The sequence below is a fragment of the Prionailurus viverrinus genome, chromosome C2 (genome assembly GCF_022837055.1).
Source record: "Prionailurus viverrinus isolate Anna chromosome C2, UM_Priviv_1.0, whole genome shotgun sequence".
In the NCBI taxonomy this organism is placed as follows: domain Eukaryota; kingdom Metazoa; phylum Chordata; class Mammalia; order Carnivora; family Felidae; genus Prionailurus; species Prionailurus viverrinus.
In genome coordinates this window covers 93155964-93174310 of record NC_062569.1, presented here as the reverse complement: position 1 = coordinate 93174310, position 18347 = coordinate 93155964, and the positions used below count along the sequence as shown (strand labels likewise).

Sequence of the window (18347 nt, the reverse complement as noted above, 5' to 3'; positions counted from 1 at the left end):
GGAGAGACCCTGCCCTTCGTGGCTGCTGGAGAAGTATGCTCTGCTGGGGGATTGGAGTGTCTCTTCTGATCTCTCTTCAGTACCCTTTGCACTTTTTGTTCAGCATTCATGTTCATTTTGTTCCTAGGATTGGCTGCCTTGGACAGTGGACATAAGACATTCAGTCCCTGGGAAGAAATGTCTCCCACTGTAAATTTGTAAGTTGACTATTGAGTAAACTTATGGTTTTGCCTGATTCAAGTGACCTTGAATTCTGGAAACTTCTGAGATCCTGATGAGCATAAACAATAAAATTTGGAAGGTGGTCAAGGGGATACTACCTATGAGACCCCTTGATAGGCAGCCACAGCCTTCCCCTGGGAAGGCACTGACCTCATCTTCAGTCTTTTCTTGCTTTCAACAGACAGTGCCGCAACATCCACTGAGGTCAAGGATTCTTTTTTTTTTTTTGCTTAACATTTATTTATTTTTGAGACAGAGAGAGAGCATGAACAGGGGAGGATCAGAGAAAGAGGGAGACACAGAATCTGAAACAAGCTCCAGGCTCTGAGCCGTCAGCACAGAGCCTGACGCGGGGCTTGAACCCAAGGACCGCGAGATCATGACCTGAGCCGAAGTCAGATGCTCAACCGACTGAGCCACCCAGGCGCCCCAAAGGATTCTTAATCTGATGAGGCCAATGAGCTAATTGTTTTTTAAAGAAACTGTTTCTTTTCCATCAACCTTATTTCATTTTATTTGCCTTTGTGGAAGACCAGCTTAAGACCACTCAGTGGTTATTCTTACCCACTCAGTGGCCTGAGGAGTGGGAGCTGCAGACCAGTCTTCAGTGGTAGACTGAGTGCTCCAGTCTTCAGTAGGGAACTGCTGAATAGGGACAGAGGAAACCTGCATGCCCTCAGACCAGTCTGTGACTTCAAGTTGAATCACATAAACTCAAGAGCTGGAGTAGTCCATTCACCCTGAAATTCCTCTTTGGTCACAGCCTTTTTAGCAGCAGCCTGCTTTTCCTTTCCAATCTCTTCAGGATCTCTGTATAAGTAGACATCAGGCATGACCTTCCATGGATGTTCATGGGAAATGGTGTCACACATGCACAGAACTCCCCAGGTCAGCATCAATTTTCAGACCCAGTGAGTGAGCTCCTTTGTTATTGCAAGGGATGGCAATGTCCACATAGCACAGAGGACAGTCTCTGTTACACAGAACAATGGTAGGAGGTTAACATAAGACACCTCTCTGAGAGGCTGGTGGTCAGTCCTTGGATTAGTAACCATGAGAAATCTCAGCTCCCAGAAGGCTGCCTGGATCTGGTTAGTGAAGGCTCTGGGAGTGAAGCAGCCAGCAATAGGAGTGGCTCCAGCAGCAAACTTCAGCACAGCTTGCTGGCCAGTATTCCTGGATGATATGACACTGACATGAGCCAGGTTTTCTTTTTTTTAAATGTTTGTTTATTTTTGAGACGCAGAGTGCGAGTGGGGGAGGGGCAGAGAGAGGGAGACAAAGAATCTGAAGCAAGATCCAGGCTCTAAGCTATCAGCACAGAGACTGACACGGGGCTCGAACTCACAAACCGTGAGTTCATGAACTGAGCTGAAGTTGGACGCTTAACTGACTGAGCCACCCAGGCACCCCTGAGTCAGGTTTTCAATGGCAACAATGGCTCAAGCTGCCAAGAGAAGCTTCTCCCAGGTTCTCTTCAGATTCATGATGTAGATACCATCACTTTTCCTTTTGTAGATGTACTGTTCCATTTGGAATACCAACACAAGGTTGGTACCACCTAACTGGGTTCCTGCTGCAAGGAATTTGAGGGCATCCTACTCCTTCATTTGCTGGACGTCAAGGGCTCCAGACACTGTGAAAGTTTCCCTTTAAGTTACAATGGGAACATAAAACAACGCCATTATAGACCCCTCCCTGGGTAGCGCGGAAAGCCAATGACCTAATTTTAAATGAATGTTTTGTTAAGTCCCATTTACTACTATGAAAAGAAATTCACAGATAATAAACCACCTATATACATATTTTTAATATAACATCCTAACTATAAAAATAAAGAAAAATACTGTTAGAAGAGGAATATTTTGTAATAAAATTTTAATATGTATTAGAGCATATTAATGCTTGGGGATGACTAACTAGAAGATAGAATAAACTAGTCCATTGCTTTGAGATCACAGTGAATGTGGCAGAGACAAATGTAGACAGAGACAGGTGTGTTGGCAACTCAAATACCAAGAACGATGCCACTGTCAGTGAGATACTTTTCTGAAATTATGACTATTGCTGGTAAAGTTCTGAACCAAACACAGTACAGTCTTCTCTTTAATGCTCAGAGGGCATGTATGGAAAATTCCATGTATATTAAAACTATGCAAAAGTAACTTGTATTTCCAAGTAAAATGGGACTGAATTCCACATCCCGAAAATTATAAACAGATTTTTGCACACAAATGTCCAGTGTGACTTTTGAAGGTTATACAGGACACACAACATTTCTTGGTTAAGGTGCCTGTGCTGCACACAATTGCACAATAGCATCCGTGGTTCCCTCTCACTAAATGCCACTAGTGCCCCTCCCAATAATTGTGGCAATCAAAAATGCCCCCTTGAGTTTCCAATACATCCCTCAGGGGTGGTTCCACTCCTGTTGAGAAACACTGAATTAAATCAACAGGACTCAATATGAGGGTCCAATTAGACAAACATGCCCTGTCCCATGGCATAATCATTCCATGACCTGGCATCAGAAAACCCCAGCTTGTGGGGAGAAGGGACACGGATGGATGGAATCTAGTTCTAGAAGGAGAAGAAAGTAAGTAAGAAGTAATCAGGAAAGAAGTAAGAACTTAGGAGAGGAAACCAGTGTAATAGTTCACCTCTGGGATTTGAGCCAACATACAGGGAAGGGCCAACATAGAACTTTGGCTGTGGGGCCACCCATGTACCCAGGTTAGTTCTGGGTAGTAGTTATCCCAGACCTGGCTTAAAGGGAAGAATTTGTGGTCAACATGGGAGCCTGGATGTAGTCACTTGGTTCCTAGCACTTGGGTCTGGGTATGTGACTTATTTCCAAAACCCTTGTGCAGAGCACCAGCCAGAAATGATTCAGCATTAGGCCTGGGCTTAAGTCTTCTCAAATCATAGCAGCTGAGAAGATGAGAAGATAGCAAAGGAAGGAAAGACAAACAGCCACAGTTTATCAATGCCACACATGTGATTGGAGAGGGGATATCTACACAACATTTGATTTTCTTACATTAGAGTGTTTTTTGCCCTCACTTAAACACAAACTAATCAACTCTTTCTTCAAACAAAAATGTATGTTCAAGAGAACAGATTTGGGCATTCACAAACCATTTCACCCACCCCCACATCATTTATTTGTTGGCTTCCTGTGGGTAGACATAAAACAGCTGCTTGGAACTCAGATTTGGAGTCCATTTCCAAAAGTGGGGTCATGAAGGCGTGGCCATAAATCAAGGCAATTGTTATACTGAATACCACAATTTATAAGGATAAATACATAATTTTTCCTGGAGCCTGGGCTAAGGCCAGCCCTACAACCCATGCTTTGTGACTCAGGAGCCAAATAACACTCACGTACACCCAAAATTCCCTGAAGACCATCTCAACAGGATGATGCTTCATCTCCTGTGACCATTCCCAAAGTCCCATCCATAACAATTATCTAATCTCTGCTCAGAAATCAAATTATCCAATGCTTTTACTCTATTGGCTTGAGCAGGCTTCTTTGTGCATACATTTCCTGGAAAATACAAAAAGATGCTCTTATTTCCATCACCACCCTTTCAAAGTTCTTATTACTTCATCTGTCCCACATTCATTAGAGTGGATGGTCATGAGAACAAGCTCGGCTTTATAGTGCTGGATAGAATGTATTAGCAAAATCGAGTCTTAAAAGACACAGAGAGAAATAAAAGCATTCTGTGCATGAGAAAAGATTTTCCATTTTAGCCTGTAAAAAGAGGGAAGGGACTAAAGAGATTATCTGCTATTACAAAATAATCAACGAGATAGCTGACAATATTTTTGCCTCTTCCAGAAACTTTGATTCAATCATGCTTAAGATATCACTGAACTATACACCCAAGGTTCCAACTCATTTTGCTGAGCTCTCACTTGTTGTCTGACATATTCTTCCCTCCACTCTTCCCCACTGTCTCCTGATCCAAGGTCTCCTATCTCCCTGTAAACACTATCCTCTAAGCCTATCTCAGCCCCTGGCTTTTGATCACATACCTGGGTAGATTTCAGGTCTGTTTACATTTTGGTTGTTCCCTCCATGCCACCAACCAAGGATTTATCCCCTTTTAGCTTAAGATCTGAGAAGCCAATGGAAGTAACTGCACAAGGCCCTCTACGAAAAGGAAGGGCATCTGTACCTATGTACTAATATATTTCTCTGTGCTTTTTTAAAATGTGAAGGTGTCCTTAGGATTTCCTTCCTGTGTACAGTGTCTCAATTTAATGCCCTAAATTGAGATCCACTTCCCTGTTCAGAAACTTTTGGGATTTTTTTTAATGTTTATTTATTTGTTTTGAGAGAGAGAGAGAGAGAGAGAGAGAGCGAGAGCAGGCTCTGTGCTGACAGTGGGGCTTGATCGTATGAATTGAACTGTGAGGTCATGACCTGAGCCAAAATTAAGAGTCAGACACTTAACCAGCTGAGCCACCCAGGTGCCAGCCTGCTCAGAAACTTTTCATTGTTTCTCCTTTTGACCACAAAGTCAAGTCCAAGTTTGTAACGTAGTATTCCAGATCCTCTATGATCTGCCACCAACACACCTTTCCAAGAAATCAACCCTTCTAGCCACAATGAGAGAAGCAGTGGCCAAATGTGTAGCCTTTGGGCTCAAATTCCAGCTCAGTCACTTATAAGCACTGTCCTCAGGTAAATTACTTAAGCCTCTCTATGCCTCAGTGTCTTTTTTAAAAAAAAAAAATTTTTTTTTTTCAACATTTATTTATTTTTGGGACAGAGAGAGACAGAGCATGAACGGGGGAGGGGCAGAGAGAGAGGGAGACACAGAATTGGAAACAGGTTCCAGGCTCTGAGCCATCAGCCCAGAGCCTGACGTGGGGCTCGAACTCACGGACCGCGAGATCGTGACCTGGCTGAAGTCGGACGCTTAACCGACTGCGCCACCCAGGCACCCCGCCTCAGTGTCTTTGACTATAAAAATGCGATAATAATAGTACTAATTTGAACTGCATGAGAATCAGAAGAATTAATGTTAGCTGAGACAATGCAACAGCTGATAACAGTGTCTGATACATGATAAGCATCATCTACTATTGCAATTATCTTTACTTACTACCCTCAACACACTTGCATTTTCCTATTTTTGCATCTTTTCTCAGTTACCAATTTCTGTAATGCTCTTTCAAACCTTCTCTCCACTCCTTTGAATTCTACCCATCCTTCAAAGCCCTGATGAGGTTTTTCCTTTTCTATAAGCTTCCCTGAACCGTTCAGTTCACAGTGTTTTTTCCTGTGTACCAACACACAGATTTTCTATTCCAGTAATTTTGCAAATGGTTACTTGTTGCTTCATGGCACTTCTTGTATCGCTACCTTGTGATATTAACTTAAAATGAAATATCACCTGGTCTCCCCCAGTTAGCTTTTGAGTCCTTTGAAGGCAGGGACTTGGGCATGTCTTTGTGTAGAGCTCAGCACCTGTACATTGGCTTTCCAATAATACCTCAATAAATATCTGTTTATTTGACCTAATCTGATCCACAGGTTGAACGCAAGTTTGCTGGATGCTTTTGGAAGTGTGAACTGGAGGCAGTGTAGGAGATGTGGAACCTTAGTTATTCACTTGTAGAGCATTTATGGGATGTCTGTGCAACATGTTCCACTTCCAACTTGTACCTGACAAGGTATCAGCCCCTTTGCTCCAGGAGGAGGCACCAAGACTGGTGGGTGGAGATCCACTAGGATGAAATCAGGTACTGGGTTTGGCCAGAGGGGGTAGGCTTGGTGGCCAGAAGGGCGTTTAGAACAAAAATTTCGGTTCTCTCTCTCCCTACGATGCAGGGAGGCAAGGACACAGTCCCAGGGCTGGCTGCAACATAAGAAGGTCTCCTAAAGAGCAGTAGTTTCCACAAAGCAGTTTTGCAAATTCAGACCTTCCTTCCTTGGTTGCTCAGAGTTGCCCCTGGGTGGAAACCTTTGCCATCTAAGAGGGCCAGGGTGGGTAAGATAGGAGAAGGGCTAGTGTGGTATTGGGTCAAGACTTCTGGGTTCTAGTGCAGATTCTTTCACTAACTTCCTGGTTGGCTTGGACACTGATGTCATTGCCATTTTCTTAAGTCCCCTCATGTGTCAATGAGGTTGTTGGATGAATATGTAATAATCTCTAGGGTCCTGGTTCTCTGTAATATTGTATCACCCTAGAATTGTTCTCATAGTAGAGTCATTGTTATCTACAAGGTAAGAAACAGAGACCTCCTTTGTCTGAAATTCAGATTCTTCTGACCAGTGAAACTCAACTGAGTCAGTCCCTAGGGTACGGGATGGTCTCATTTATTGGGAGTGGCCCCGCTTGCTTACAACAGTCTTGGAATCCTTTTCCTTCTCCACCAAACCTGGGAAAGTAAGGACTTGCAATACAGGGTAACGAAGAGGTGGCAGGGTAACAATGGGGCAAAGGTCTTAAACTGGGGCCATCTCTGTTTAACTAGTCAATTGTCCTTGCCTTTGGATTATCACTGAGTGTTTCCTCCCTGTAGCTCTGGTGAGAAAACTGGAGTCACAGTTGCTGATGAGTTCTAGGGAGATGAAGCAAGATGGCCCTGAGGTTTGGTGCCAAGTGAACACTGTGGTCAGAGAATGTCACTGGCCTTGGGCTCTGCCTTACTGAGGCATCCCCAGGCACATTTACCCCTCCCACTGCCAGAAGGCACTCTCTCCTTCTGGTCACCCAGATGTCCTCAGCAGTGTTCCTTGGATGCTCTTGCTGCTCCTGCTTCACTACCACCCCTCCCTCTCAATTTAAGCTCATTACAGCCCCTCCCATGGACCCACCTCTATTCCCCAGCTAAGGCAGCCAGTCTGCTTTCTTTACTTACATCAGGATCCTGGGGTGTGAGATCACTGAGGTTGTTACCTCTTCATGCTTGTGAGCCCATCTTGTGCCTGGAAAATTATGTCGAGGAGGAAGATATTTCTGCTGTCACCATGGGAAACTGCTGTATTCTAGGATTTGGGAAATAGTGTGGCTGGCAGATGACTGTCTTGGACAGAACATGTACAAGGATACCAGTTCTTGTAGGACAAGTGGTCAAATGTGGAAATGGACATCTGTCCCACTTACTTAGTTTGCTTTCTTTACTTTGCCTTACCTCTTCCTGGCAATGCAACAGCTTTGGCTAGGTGCTTGGCTCTGTGAGAGTTATGAGAGCGAATGGGAAGGAAGAGAAAACACACAGCCTGAACCTCCAAGGAGCTTGCAGTCTGGTCAGGGAAGCAAGGCATGCATACATTTGCAAGAATTCATAAGGGTGGCTGAAAGTTTGGGAATTTTACCTGGAGTCTATGTTGAGTTTCAGCATCTAAAAATTCCAAGTTTATCTTTCTGGAGAGAAGGTCCAGAATTCTCTGATTTCAAAGGCACACTGGACTGCTCACAAGGATGAGTAAATGAGCTCAAGTTAGAAGACCTGGGCTGGAGTTCTGGCTTTCCACCTGCTATCTGTGTGATAGCACATTGTCTGACTGCCCTGATCCTCAGTTTCTTAATCTCTAAAATGGGGGTAATAATTTGTGTCCTACCTCTCTCATAGCATAATTGTGAGGATCAAATAAGACAAGTGTGTGAAAGTGCTTTTGAAACCATAAAGCACCATACAGGTAAAAGGTGTCATAGCCAAGACCAGAGGACAGCCTCTCCAGGGCCATGCTCTGGAACCGCAGGGGAGCCAGACAGCCAGTGCCCAGCACAGCTCTCTGACTCTGTGAGTCCTGGGGCCTTGTCTACTGAAGGCAGGGCCTCTTGCTCCCTCAGCTGCATGGAAAATACTATCTGGCTAAACCTGGATTTTTTTTTTAAACCTCTTCACTCTCTTCTTCTCCAGTCCCCATTTCCATTCCTTACCACCCAGCCAACCTCTATGAAAGTGGTTTCCAAGTGGAATCTGGGTTTCAAGTTACATCACCACCAAATAATTCATGCCTTTCTGGAAGAGACCCAGAGATAAGTTGGGAACAACTTGTGTGGAAAATGAGAGGCCTGGTAGCCAATCCAAATATTGCAGACAGAATTTTTGTGAGCAAAGGCTTTCTAAAAAAACATTTGCCAAGATGGCTCACATCCCTGTAAGCAAAGATCAAGGTACAAGTTCATGAAACAAATGACACAGAGGCGGCTTAATGAAGGGTCTCTGGCATGTTGGTGAGAGGTGGGCCAGTGGGGACCGTGGGCCTTTCATCTGTCCATTTCTCTCTAGCTGCTGCTAAAGGCCTCTAATGCCATAAGAGTTCTTTTCTTTCCCAGTCTAGAAGAGAACCTGGGGAGCTAGCTCATCCAGGACATGCCTCTGTCTCTACCCTGGATGTTACCTGCAGCATTGTGGAACACAAAGGCTCTGTTCTTTCCATAAATACCTCTGGAGGAGAGTCACAGCCATGGTGACAGCCATCCTCTGTGACCCATTTTAGTGTTTAACAGTTGTCAGATCTTGAAAAGTGGGCCTCACAATGACCTTAAGATGCCATCTTAGCAGTTTTTGTTTATTTCCTGTTTCCTCTGGCTTCTACTGATTAAAGGGGGGGAATAGCCACTTCTCAAGTTTTCCACTTAAAAGTATGCCTTTAAATACTTGATCATAGTGGGCCCCCTTAACCTACATTTATCTAGACCTAATAATTTAAAAAACATTTTATGTGCTCACTAACTGGGTTATAAACTTCTCTAACTGTTCTGTAATCTCTGCTACCTGACCTCCAGCTCCCCCTCCAAGAACTCCCCCGCAGTGCTCCCCTCCCCTTATTAGGCACCCACCTCTCTTCCCTTCCTAAGAACCTTTTCATCTTCAGTTCACCAACATTTGAACAGCTGTACAAGCACAAAATGTTTAATTTGGGAACAGAGTCTGTGGGAAGGAATGCTTTGTTAATTTCCAAAGTAACGCAAAGCCTAATTTAGAAACTCATATAGCAATTCTTTGGTTCTGGAAGTCACAGAGATTATAGATTGCACTGCAGAGGCAACCTGCCTGATGATGTTAGCACTTTGCAGTGCTGGGTTTTTCTGCAGCAGTTTCATTTTTATTCCCATCAGAGAGACAGTGGGTCACTCCAATAGAAGCATTTGCTCCCTGATGACAGGGTCTATGTCTTGTTCAGACTCTCTGTATGGTCAGGGCCTAGAAAGGGCAAGAAAGTGGTAAATATCTTTAAATTGCATTGCCTGTCTGTCCCCCTACTCCCTACTTTAGTCTTAACCTTGGTTCCAAACAGGTTCTGGAACTAGGAAGTGATGATGGTTACCAAGAATTGAGCAGGGCAGAGATAACTGTGATCTGATCGTAGCACCACTACCATCCTCGAATCCAGGAGGCTTAAAGAAAGTTAAGATAACAAGAGTTAAGGTACTGAAAGTTAAGGTACTGAGGAGTATCATGTCCTACCAGATCTAATATTAGAATCCACCTCTCAGGGACACATATGACTGGATCTTAAAAATAATGAGAACCTGGATAGAACAGAATAGATTTGGAGGTAGAGATGATAGCATGTAGAAATGAGGATACATCACTGCCACTGCCATAGTCACAGTACTTAGGGCTGGAACTGAAATAGCTCCTGCTGAGCATCACTGCCCAGGAGCTATCTGTATGCTGTGCATGCTCAGGGTCCTCTTTTGGCCTCTCTGGGCTCCAGGCAAAGCTGCCTTCCATCAAATGCTCGGGGTGCTTGACTGTCCCAGGATGCTCTGGAACCTTAAAACATACACTCAGTTGCATTTCTTGAATCTCCAGGGCTCAAAAGCCCAGAAAAAAGAATTCAATCTTTTCGTTGTTACCCCACAGACTCAGATATACAGATTGTGTGATAAACTAAAGGTCCCTGAGGGTCAATCTGGAAAGAAATACAATGAGGAAGATCCCTGAGAGAAAGTCACCATGAATGAAGATACTGTGACAGAGTGGACCAGATCCAGTCCAGCACCTGAATATTAGATAATAAGAGGTTCCATGTAGAGTGCAAAGCTGAGTCCCTCTATTTCTCCCCTGGAGCCCCTCAACCCCTGACCCCACAAGAGTTTCATGTTCTGGAAATGAGGGGCTGGGTCTTATGTAAGAAACACTGTGTCACTAGAGGTTCAGCTATTCAGGTGTGGGCATCTTCTCTAAAAGACCTGGAAAACCTTGTCCTGTTGGTCAGGGAGGGAGGCAACTACTGGAGGTCAGTAGTTGGGGGAGGTGGGCAACAGCTTAGCAGTAACCAATGGCAGTGGAGAGACTGCAGGGTGGCAAGGGCAGCAGGCCTGGAGGACAGAGACTAGAGAATAGACATGAAAGACGTGACTGCACAGCTAAGTAGTGGCAGAATTAACCACTTTTGTGGCACAGCGTACATTTTAATCAAAGTATTAGTTTTTGCAAGATCTCAAAATCTTTCAAAGCTCAGCTCTTGGGTGGGTTCATCTCCATTTATTTTTCATTTATGTGACTAGCAGACCTAGGATGATGCAGAGAAATAACAAGAAAGAAGCACAGACAGAAACACAGATTCAGAGAAAACAAGAATTATAAAAAGAGGTACAAAGGGTTACCGAGAGAGTTTGAGAAAAAGAATTAGAGGTCGAACAGAACACAGAGGAAACAATTTGGGGGACAGAGGCAGGCAGACAGACTTATGAAATCGGTGTTCTGCGAGATGCTAGCTGAGTCCCCTACAATGATGATCAGGCCGTCCTGGACTGAGCCGGCCTGGATTAAGAACCCAAGAGAAACCACAAAGGTTCATTGTTTTGTTTGTGCGGAGTTTTGGCTCCAGGCAACCTCCGCGCCGGCGTTCTGACACACTGCCTGAGCTCCCCCTGCTGGCAGCTCTGCAGAATTTCACCATCTGGGTCCAAGCGGAATCGGATTACGTAAGCTTCTTGAGCTTTGCACATCCATGTTTTTCCTTTCCTTTTTTAAAACTAAAAAATTTTTTATTTCCCTAGTTCCTGGTTTCTCCGAAGCCTGCTCTTTAATGCTGGGTTTTAAATGCCCTGACAGATTGCCATGGCCCTAACTGCCCAGTGAAGGCGGTCCTGAGAGACCCACCCTAATGAGGGTACAGGCAGGAGGCTGGCTGAGCAAACATATTTAATGAACACGTGCCACATACAAAGTGCTGTGGAAAGGCCTGAAGGGAGCTCATTTGGCCTTTAGTCTTTTTGCCTGAAAAATGACTGCTAGAATTAAACCGGTCTTATGGGGTTGGGGTGAGGGTGCTCCAACCGGACCAGCCTTCCACAGTAAGTCCCGAGAAGAGCCTACTGGGGCAGCAGCGATGGTGCCCGTCCTTCCTTTTTTCCCCTTCTCTTTATCCCCTTCATCTTTTCTTTATGAGGAAGAGGAATTGCAATGGCAAAACCCCTGGGGTGGGAAGGAGAAAAATACAAGTCTCCCCAAATGCCAAGCCGATTTGACTGCTAAGAATAGCTTTTATCTCTGGGAGGAAAGGCAGAAGACCTGGTTCTCTCTTCCCTCCAACTTAAGGTTGCTTTTAAAGGGGCAGCATCCAGCATGGGAACACAGTAAGCCCTGTTGTTTCTAAAGTGATTGAGTTCCAAGTCACAAAGCCTAGAGAGGGGCGACGTAGGAGGAGAGAACTTGCATCCAGAGGACTAGGGAAGGAGGTAAAGGTGGAGGCAAGAGGAAGATGGAAAGGAAGAGATTGAACAGGACACAGGAATCTCTGTTACACACTGAGCCCTGGTTTCTGTGGTTCCGAGGAGACTGACAAGGACAGTGAGACTTTTGGGGGGTGGCCTTGGGATGAGCAGTGGAACCAGTAGGGGCTCTAGGCAGTAGAGTCCCCACTATGGCTGTACTTTCGGGAAGGGGGACAGATTTCCAGAACTCTGGCTAGAATGTATGCTCATCATAAACGAATCATTGTGAGTCCCCTCCTTCCCAGCCACTCAGATGTTAGAAACACAAACTGTGTCTCTAAAAATTAAGTTTTCTTTCATGAAAGTGCTGCATTTCTCTCAGGGAAGAAAGTTAAAATGTTCCTAAAACATGAGTTCAGAGGCATACAGTTATTCTCAAGGACTCTGGATAAAAACATCGAAAGGATTCCTTCTCCTTTGTTACCTAAAAACTGAACAGATTTTTACTGCATTGCAGAAAGCAGTAATGGTCCTCAGGGAAGCAGTCACTTCTTTAGTCCCCTGTTCTACCCTTGTAAAACCACCTTCCCTCCTCTATTTTCTTTCCTCCTGTCACCACTTCAGCCTTTTGCTTACATTGTCTCCTGGTCTCCTTAGGCTCTGGCTTCCTTCCCCACTTATTTTCATGTCCCTCCTGGATCTGCTTCCCTGGCCAGAGTGCCCACTTGGTTGCCATATCTGCATGGGATCCCCAAATGTCTGATGCCCTGCAGCTTTCCAACAGGGCAAGTGGGATATCCCACAAAACTTGAGGAGAATCAGTCCCTGGGTCTTTCTTTACTCAAGGCAGTCTACAAACCACCTCTGGAAAACTACTAGGCAAGATGATAGCCCACAACTCATATTATGTTCTATCTCAAGTAGCCTTTGCCCACTTCTACCATGGAAGAGTATTTTAGTGACTCATGAGTCAATAGGAACAGAAGGGTCTTGGCAGGCACTGCATAAATACAAATAATGGTTATTTATCACAAATGAAAGTCGCTCGTAAGTAACTGAAACTTACTTTTTGAATAAAAGGGAAAAATCTACAAACATCAAAAAGTAAAAAAATAAAAGAGGAATACCCTTCAGAAGATGCCATTTCTCTGTATTGCTATAAGCTGAGTAAATGGTAGCAATTTCCTAAATGCTCCTGGAGAAGAAATGATCTTGGAAGAAATCTGCTCAGCGGCTCCATGTTGCAGGTCAGGGCCAGCTACGACCAGCAGAGGGCAGACTTCAGTTATAAACAGAAACCTGCAGAGCAGTTGGTGGGGAAAGGGCAATTTAGGATTCCAAGGTTGTACCTTGCTTATTCCAGGCCATGCATAACCCTGAGATCATAGTCCAAGATTATGGACAGGATACAAGAGACTAGATTTCAAGGAATCAGTTATAAGCAGAGAATGACATGACTATAAATGTTCCTTTGTTTATAAGATTAAAGCCTGGTCAGAAGAGGCTGGTTCTGTGTACCCTTTCTGGGTGCTACAAGCTGCTGTTTAATGTGAATCACTGCAGTGACTGGTCCCCGTCCTGGGCATGCCACAGTTACTCGAAGCTGCATGTTGTTTAGAGTGGAGATGTTTCGGCTTTGTAACTGATTTGGAAAAGCAAAGACTGTGTCCAGGATTTGGTGAAGAAGTTCCTGCTTTGATCGTTCCCTTTTGTTTAATGAATATAGAGAAACTGTATTCCCTGGGAAACAGATAGGAATGAAGACCATTAGAAATGGTTCCTTAAGATTTTCGCCAGCCTATCAGTTCCACTTCTAGATAGATACCCAAGAGAAGTGAAAACATATGTCCACACAAAAACCGGTACATGAAAGTTCAAACAGCATTATTCCTCATAGCCAAAAAATGGAAACAACCCAAGTGTCCACTAGCTGACAAACAGATAAATAAAATGCAGTCTGTCTGTACAACTGAATATTATTTAGTCAAAAAGGGATGAAGTCCTAATCCATGTTATAACATGGATTAACCTTGAAACCTTCATGCTGATTGAGAGAAGCCAGTCACAGAGGACCACATATTGTATGATTCCATTTTTATGAAATGTCCAGAATAGGCAAAGTCACAGAAATAGAAAATAGATTAGTGGTTGTCAAGGGGAAGGGGCGGGGGGAGAGACGGGAAGTGACTGTTAATAACTATGGGATTTCTTTTGGGGGTGATGAAGATGTTCTGAAATTAGATAGTGGTGATGCATAACTCTGAAAATACACTAAAAAGCACTGAACTGTACACTATAAAACTGTCATTAAAAAAAAAAAAAGATTTTGACCAGGGCAGATGTTCTAGAGGGAAAATCAGAGCAGGAAATAAGGAGAAAATAGAGAGAATATTTGACTTCTGAGAGACCCAGACCTACCACCAAGCAAATATATATATATATATATATATATAATACATATAGTAGTTCAGTGCAGGCAGATAGAGGTAACCAAACCCGGTATAGAAAACAAGGAGAATTATCCACAAAGCTGAACTGACCCTGTATCTTCTCCAGCTGACTGATTTGTAAAGGGTTGTCACCTTTCTGATTGTGCAGGCATGGTAACATGGGTGCTATTTCACTCAAGGCAAGAGGGCTGCATTTGTGTTGATGTCATGGTGCACCCCTGTGTGGAGCGAAATAAGGGAGAATTACACTCCTCAGGCTATGATAACAGGACAGACTTTCTAAGACCTCAGGAGCTGATGAGGAAGGAAGGTGATAATAATTAAGTCACCAGCTCAGCTCGGTGGGGGCCTTGTGGTCACACTTGAGTTCCAGGTATATAATCAGTAATGCCCACAAGAGTCTAGAAGCTCATACTTTGTTCTTTCTGTAGCTCCCACAGCACCTTGCAGAGGCTAAGCCCATGAGAGCCCTTGGTCAATACTTGCGAAAAGTGGAGGGAGGAAGAAATAGATGAGCACACAACTGAAAAGGCCTAGTGAAGTACCCTGGGATGACTGAAGCCAAGCCAGGTATAGCCTTGGTCAACACACCAGAGAGGAAGTGGCCCTAAGTGAGAAAGACAAGAAGACATGACTTTGATTGCTCACTCTCTCAGAACCACTCACCCACAGATCACTGGGCCTGCCTTGCTGAGCCCTGAAGCATTAATCAGAGCAAGATCCCAGGCACACCTGAGTTTGCCCTTGTAATACAACATGCTTGACAAGTCTTTAATTTCTTACCTTCATCCAGTTCCTGGACATAAACTGCAATGTGTTACCATCCTTGTGTACTAGCATCCTTGTATCAGGATTTGCTTCATTTCTAAGATGTACTGTGAAGAAACTCTATGAAAGTTGCGTTTTAAAATTTGTGTTTACTGATTAGAAAAAAAAAACAGCACCGTTTTGTTCTGTAATTGCTTAAGGTGACTGAGGAGAGCAATGATACTGGAGTATGATACAATATTTTCCAGTTCTGTGTTTTTCTTCAAGTGTGGTCCTCTGGGTGAATGTTATACATTTTAGGGAACCTGGGACTATGGCTAACTATGTCTTAAAAAAACCTGCTTAATTATAGATTCAGCCAAGAGATGGGGACTCAGTAACCAATTAGGTAGCTAGAGCTTCAAACAGGCACAGAAACCAGAGCTCATAACACTTCCAATTACATAGTAAAGAAGGGGTTAAGAACAACTGGCCAAATAACAGTTGTTTTTAATAAATTGTATAAGTTTGGTGGTAGTAAGAAGTAGATTTGGGAGTTGAGCAGATCTGGATTTAAAGCTTGGCCTTTTCCTTCAGTTTCTTTTAGTGATGTGCACCGATCACCTATGCACCAGGCACTGTGTTTGGCATTGATGACAGAAGCACGAACAAGAAAGTCTCTCTCCTGGGGTTCCTGGGTGGCTCAGTCGGTTGGGTGTCCGACTTCGGCTCAGGTCATGATCTCACGGCTTGTGAGTTCCAGCCCTATGTCAGGCTCTGTGCTAACAACTCAGAGCCTGGAGCCTGCTTCTGATTCTGTGTCTCCCTCTCTCTCTGCCCTTCCCCTGCTCATGCTCTCTCTCAAGAATAAATAAACATTTAAAAAAAATTAAAAAAAGAAAGAAAGAAAGTCTCTCTCCTGAGGGGGCTTACAGTCCCAACAGCTACATAAAATACTTGTTATCTTAAAGGAGATGCTAAGCCTCTCTGCATCTAGATCTGTCAAATGGGGAGAAATGATATCTAATTTAAAAGTTATAGTAAGCATTAAACTGAATAACAAACAAAATGTGTGGGATGTTGTATTTTTAAAAATGTTGCTTTTCTTCCCCTTATAAAAACTTGGTATCATTTTATCATTTGCTACCACATAGCTACTATTTTAATTGGACATTCCCAGTTTAAAATGAGACCACATGGCTCAAGGCCTTGAATGGAATCCCCAAAGCCAAGTCCATTAGGAAACATTTAGAGGACTTCAGGGTAATAGGTGTGACATAAATGTCTAGGATGGTTGCTGATCAAAATCCAATCCTCTGATGCATGAAAGGAGAGCCCTTTGCTCTTCTCTGCATCTGCTTCCCTCCTCCTTCTTTCCTTTCAACCTACAGCATCTCCATGTTGCTGCTTCTCTCTCCTCTACTACAGTAATTGTGCTCCCAGACCCTCTGACTCAGAGACAGAGGCCTCTGTTGTGAACACGCACAGTGCTGGCTGACCAGCACACTGGACAGTTCTGTGTCAGGGTTCTGTTGAATATTGACTTTTAATGACTAATGATTTCATCATTTTGTAGATTTTTGAAAAAAGATTGAGGGCTAGAGAGGTTGTGACTTGCTCAAGGTCTCACAATGGGAAGTAGAGTCAGGAATCTGAAATGCCTCATGCTCCGCTGTATAAGAGCTTTGGTTTGGCCATCTCCATCTACCATGCATTTTAGATTCCTTTCTTACTATGCCAGTGTACTAAAAATAATTTTTTAAAGATACTAAGCTGTTGTAGTTTTAGGTTGTTTTTTCTAGAAGGCACAAACTGGTTAGATTTACCCTGGTATAAGAGGCCATTAGTTTAGCAAATCTACTTGGATTTTGTGACTGCCATGCTGAAAGTCCTAAAAATAAATGTAATAAAAGCTGCACTTGGGTCCAGCAGTCAAGAAGATAGAACTGGATTCTTTCCAAAGCCAGTATTTACACTTGGATGCCTCTGTCTTTCTCATTTACTTTAACAAGCTATTTCATGAGGTAACTTTATCTTTAAAGATACTTTTCTTTTTTTTTTTTTTTTATAAGGGGAGGTAGTTTTTAGGAGAGAGCAAGGAATTTAAACTCAAGAGGTTTGGGCTCTAGTCCCAGTTCTGCTGGGTGACCTTATACTAATCGCTTCCCCTCTTTGAGCCAAAACTCACTTGTACAATGTATGGGGTGGACTAGCCTAGAGGTTTTCACACCACGGTCGGTGGGGCTTAATGATTTGCAGATTATATTCGGGGCCACAGTGGCAGATCTAAAGTGAAGGCTGGGAGTGGGAGAGGCTGGGGCTCCAGAACCACACTGTCCTCTCCTCTTCCCTCCCCTACTCGGAGCAGCATTCCTTTTGTTTGCCTTCCAGGGGGAGAGTCTGCATACGATTTTACTTGAAAGAAAGGTTCTACTGTTTCTTTAGCATTTAAAAATCATCAGCACAGCTCAATGATCAGAAGGAATCTTTCATGTTCTAACATTCTCTAGTTTCTAAGTTCAAAGATTGGCTCCTGATTTTTCTTTTTAGAGGTTTCTTTGCTGTTATGGACATACTCACCAATCACCCCTTAATTATAAACACTCTCTCTGCTGACCCCAGCTGACTGCTAACTATGTATTATGCGGGCTATAAAGATCCTGGAAATCAGCTTGTCTGGTAATCCTCCCCTAATAGCGTTGCGACCGGCAGGGAGGAACATTTGGAGCAGTGTTAATTTGCTGACCAGGGATTTTATTTATTATTATTATTTTAACTTGCAGGCATTTGCTCCAACCACTTTGGAAAAGACAGTTCCAGAATCATCCTCAGCCCTGGCTGGCACAGCAGTGCCCTCATTTGTATGCTGCCGCTTTGTCTCTCGAAGGGCATTCTGCAACGCCATTCCTCACCGCTCCCCACCGCGCTCAACAGCTATGCAGATGGGGTTTCAATCCTCTCCTGCACATTTCATTTTTCCGGCTGTATGTCTTGCCGTGTGCTCACTAAGTCACCTCTAAACGCCAGCAATCTTTGACTGCCGTGGGTGCCGAGCCAGACTGTGCAGCCCAGCCCTTCCTGGAGCACCCCAGCCCTTTCTGGTACGGATTTATTTCATACATGATGTGGATGCTTTGCCCAGAGTGGAGCAAGAGCATTTTTCCTTTACAAAGAACTGATTCAGATTTTCATCTAAAATCCACTAGTGCTAAAAGGAGATAAAGCTTTACTTGCTTTGTCTAGTAGGAAATCAGCATTTTCTACTCACTGCAGGTCAGTAAGGTTC

At 43.8% G+C, this 18347-nt stretch overlaps 1 pseudogene; it reads right to left on the bottom strand.

Moving 5' to 3' along the window:
- Positions 1–759: 759 nt before the first annotated feature.
- On the bottom strand, positions 760–17966 carry LOC125174487 (40S ribosomal protein SA-like; annotated as a pseudogene).
- Positions 17967–18347: the final 381 nt, after the last annotated feature.